This window comes from Saccostrea echinata, unplaced genomic scaffold, assembly GCF_033153115.1.
Source record: "Saccostrea echinata isolate AGI-Se365-2 ecotype Australia unplaced genomic scaffold, CSIRO_AGI_Sech_v1 ptg000033l, whole genome shotgun sequence".
Taxonomy (NCBI): domain Eukaryota; kingdom Metazoa; phylum Mollusca; class Bivalvia; order Ostreida; family Ostreidae; genus Saccostrea; species Saccostrea echinata.
This window is the reverse complement of record NW_026889782.1, coordinates 143,701-149,051: the sequence shown is the minus strand read 5'-3', so window position 1 is coordinate 149,051 and position 5,351 is coordinate 143,701.

The following is a 5,351-nucleotide window of genomic DNA, read 5'->3' as shown; positions in this document are numbered from 1 at the left end:
TTCTCAGCAGACCCTGAGGATGTGAGGGCATTGTTTGCATTCCTATTTTTAGGAAGGGATGATCCCTTTACATTTTGAAGGGACGGGTTCGTAAGCAGGGTCTTTAAAACAGAGGACTCTTTCCTTGGGACCGCTGGAGTGGATTTTTCAGACATCTGGGAAGATGTTGGTAGAGGAAAGGAGGGAGGTCTTAAAAAAAAAGAGAGACAAAATTTAATAAAGAAGTAAAATATTGTTTAAAAAAAAATTAATAACGGGAACAAAAATAAAAAAAAAAAGAAATCAGAAAAAATCAATACTAAAATCAATCTGGTTCAACAACAACAGCAACAAAATTCATGTTTTCTATTATTGTGCAAGGATGAAAAAAGTAATAAGCACGAAAGAACGAATCATTCAAGTCCGTTTTGTGTGATACTTTCTTAATAGGGGATATTCTAAGTTCTGTATATTTATGACATCGTGTAACACTTACTGTAATGGAGTGTCGCACAAACTGTCCAACAGTGCATCAAAATCTGCATCCTCACTGTTACCAAAAAAAAAAAAATAAATATATGTATATTTTTTAAAAATTATACTATTGTTCAAGTTCAACCATGTAAGGATTTTTACTTTAAACATTGTAAGAAGAAATATAAATTAGTACTAATCAGGTTTTTATTTCAGTACCCTTGAGGATATTTTCTCATGATGCATCTAAAAATCTTAACTTTTTTGTAATGCTCTGTTTATTTCATGCTAAAATACATACTATTACATGTAAGCATTTTCCAGTCAAATTTTGACATGCAGTGTATGCACTCAGTACGTACGGCGTAGATATATACTTACTAGTATATAAGACAGAGTCAATTCAAAATAGTGCTATCAGAATTTAGCACACTTGCATCCACGTGTTGGAAAATAATTTTGACTGTGCATATGAGATGCTATTATCAAATTATATTAAATCTTAACCCAAATGTCAATTAAAGGATTTCGATGAAAAGAACAATGTGTTAGATGATTGAATATTGAATTCCATACATAAAAAATACTAATATATATATAAATATAACTTACAAAATCGGTACATATTCCTCAGCCATGTTTGGTTCAAATTTATCTCCGACCGTGGTGTGCTCAGATTACATCCCCATAAACTTATATATATATATATACCAATCTTGAGGATAGAGAATATAGAGGGTGGGGTTAAACTATTTTATTTCCTTGTCAAATTATTATATGGTACAGGAATAGAGTGACACCTCGTGATGATAATTAATATTCATAATTTCGTATTTCCTGACGTAAGATGTAATACAAATTAACCCGGTAATTTTATTCTCCTTCAAAAACAGGCGCCAGATCGTGACACATCTGCGCAAAAGACGAGATGACACTCCTAGTTAATCATTTGTATATTAAAAAGAACGTGTATATTTCTCACGGGTGTAACGCATGCATGAATCTTTTTTTTTTTAAGACTGGACTCGAGAAATTAATTAACCCACATAAATGCATATACTCTAAATCTATGTACATTCAACATGTTCAATCATGAAAGAATACACTGGGAAAAATTGTTCCCCATTGATGTACTGCTCTCTCTCTCTCTCTTCTCTCTCTCTCATTTTCTTATGTTTGTATTTGCATATTTATAATGATTGTTTGAAATAAGAAAATTTAAAAAAAAAGAACAACAAAGTAACATATTTTTAAGCATACGTAACATCTTTTTTTTCTCTCCCTCTCCTTTTTATTAATCAATGACAATATTTTTCTTGATCCGCCCCCTGGTAATAATTATTTTATAAGCATGGAACACGATGCGGGTACATGATGTCACCTAAATTGATGCAAGATGATGAAACCGTAATTTTCATTGGTCAACCCTTGTGCCCAAATGCGAATCCCCAAATGCCACATGTGTTCGCCCGCCCAAGATGGAGAAACGCGGAGGTCTTCCCTTAGTAGGATTAATCTGGCTCTTTACCTCAGCAATTGGCAACCCAGTGAGAAAATGTATGTTTCCCGAATGTAGAGAAATAACCGTTCGGTCATCTGAAGTCAGAGACGTGTATGTGACTGGATGTTACATTAGCAAAGTCACTATCATCGGTGATCCCAAAGATGTCAGAATTCACGCTCCGAATAGATTATGCGGTAAGTAATATTTCAACACAATTAGTCAATGGCATCATAAACCTTATCAAACTAATTTTATTTTTCAAAATTTACTCGTCCCCAATTTTACTTGACTGGTCTCGGAGCTATGGTATTTGGGACAAACAATATCATCGGGTTCGTTATCCGGAACATCCTCGACTGCATAACTGATGACCTTGAGGGAACAGTTCAGAGTAGGCTAACTGTTGATATGCTCTCTTGATCATAGACATTGAAATCTTAATTGTGTTATTTATATTTTCAAAATCCCTACTACCGACTTTGTGCAGGTACATATTATAGAGACGAGAAATGTTTTGAATATGTCGAGTCGCCACTCATCACCCCTTTTGAAAATACCTGGTGTTGTGTTCAAGTTCTTACTAGATCTACTTTTTTTTTGCAGATCCATTTCGTGTGATTGATGACCGTCCCAATTACAGTCAATCAACACAACGTGGAGGTAATTGATTATTAGTTGATTTAACTGTGTGAAATTTCCAAGTCTGAATATTTGTTAAGTGTTTATATAATACTGTTCATTATTTTATTAGTAGTAAACGAATGGACATTTACGAGTACAAGTGGAGAAGAACTGACAAACAAGGACACACTGAAAAGTAAGCAAATAGCACACCAAAACTGTAACACGTGTGTTTAAAGTTGCATTACACAGCTGTTACCCCAAATTTGTGTGTGTGTGTGTGTGTGTGTGTGTGCATATTAACTCATGGAATAGAGCACTTGTACATTAATGGTTTTGTAAAATAAGTGATGTAAACAAACACGTGGCAGTCTATTGTGATAACCCACAAAGACAACAGGATATAACATATTTGTTAAAAGGAAATGTAGGAAATTTGATATCAAGTATTATATGACCCTATAATTATATCTCTGTTTTAGAGAGAGAGAGAGAGAGAGAGAGAACAAAAGTACCAAATGTGACATTTTGATGAGATACTAGTCATACAACATTATTTATCTAATTTTAGAAGTACATCCTAAATTACGATCAAGAGGATCAACCACTGTCCCTGTACCAAGAGGAGAGAAAGCCATCTATGAACACCATGAGGTTGTAGGTCAGTGTGGCAGTGTACTCTAAATTAGTAATTTAATAAGGGCAAAATGCTTGCAGAAAAAAATCAATTGTGTAATTTTCAGATGATAATCAGCAATTACATGCTGTTGAAATCTCAACATATCTTTCCATCTGACAGTAACAATAGTTTGTAGACCAGTTTTAAGAAATGGATGTCATAATATTAGTCCTTAAATAATTATTATTATTAATTATAAGTACATAGTATTTAACAGCGATTCTCTGTAACCACTTAAACTTCTTTGCCACGCATGGTCACCGATTTTGATGAAACTTTGCCCATTATTACAACTTGACACCAAAAACATATATCAAATAAAATTTCGTTGCTATGCCTCTTGGTTGCCATGGTAACAGCCAGGAAAGTTGGAAAAATTGAGATTTTCAGCTACTTTGAATCTTTATTAAGCCTTAATAAAGACTAAGAAAAACAAACAAACCATTCTCACAAAAACCCGACACCTTGTTGCCACTTATGCTGTAAAGAAACTATTTAGAATTTATCTCTAAGTAAGTTGTAACCATTGGTACATTTGGAATACATTTTAGATGCTGAAAAATGCAGAAAAACGCTCAATATTCACTAATGATAGGTGTTAAATGATCAAACTCAATCAACAACCTAAGAAAAAACAATAAAAATATTTGACCTTAAGTAATTAGGTATTGGCAATATTATTCTAAAAATAACTTTCATGGTTGCCATGGTAACACAGTGTAACCATGCAAAATATATTGCTAAGATTGGGTTAATGCTACTATCTTCAGGAAAAACAATAAAATTCATGACTGGTACATATACATCCTTAGGACCTTGCAACACCTGCAACATAAGAAAAATTGGGATTAATTGTTACTTTGCAGTGTAACCATGGAAACAATGTACCAGTTGTTTAAAGTGATATTTTTTTTTGCTGCCTTAGGAATTTACTTACTTTTTATTCAAGAAACATATTATTTGACTCATCTTGAATAGTACTTATCTGGAAGAACTAAAGTTGAATATCATATATTGATAACGTTTGTTGAAAAATACAACACTGTTGCTATGGTAACCAAGAAGGGGAAAAGTTCGATTTTGTTAATTTTATATCAATATGAAACCCTATGTGCCAGCTTTTTGCATCCAGTTAGAGATTGGGTGGCAGTCAAAATTGAAAGTCAGGTTAGTTGTTCATAATTATCAATCATAAAAGTTTTGGGAATCTACATACAAGGGTGCGTATCCAAGGAAACAAAATATTTTTCAGATTTTTATGCATATTTTTTCGGCTTATTTCCATAGCAACGCACTATTTAAAGAATTGAATTTGAATTTTTTGAAATGTGAAAATTAGGGTCACATGAACGTCTTTAAAAATTGATCATCAGTTATATAAAAATATGCTATTTAAAAAGATAGGATAAGATTTAAACACTTAGAGAGTAAATTTAAAATCCCTTCTTGGTATTAAAACCATGGCAACCATTGCCATCCTATAAGAAATATCATATTTCTTCCTTGGTATATGTTACAAGGATCTTTTGTCTATTATTTGCTTGCATTTCAACCTATAATTTTTTTTCATTCTTAAGTGTATGATTTTATAAAATTAAACGGGAAAAATTATTACTTTTGAATACTTTGTTTCCATAGTTACGAATGTAATAGTTGATTTACCAAACATGTTTATCGCGCATTTAAGACATCAGGCCTTCAACTTTCAGAAACAATCATTGCCACTTGTTTGCGTTGCTGCAAACGTTAACTGTGGGACTCTGAACATGTTGAAAAATGCCATTTTTCAAACTTTAGGACATGTTGCCATGGTAACCATGACACGTAGCAACCATTTTCTGCCTGATTTGAGTTTACAGTATCAAAGACTTTTATCATAGAGAGTTTGGAGAAATTCTGAGACTATGCGTGCCACAGCTCCTATATAAAAGTTCAAGTCGTTACAGAGAATGGCTCTTAAGTAGTAAGTATTTAAAAGTTGTAATTAAGCAAGTATAATTACATTCTTTTTTAAACTGCATGTATTGTTTTTTTTATTTGTTAATTCAGTAATACTAGTTATCTTGTAGCAACTTACAACAGTATTCATCTCAT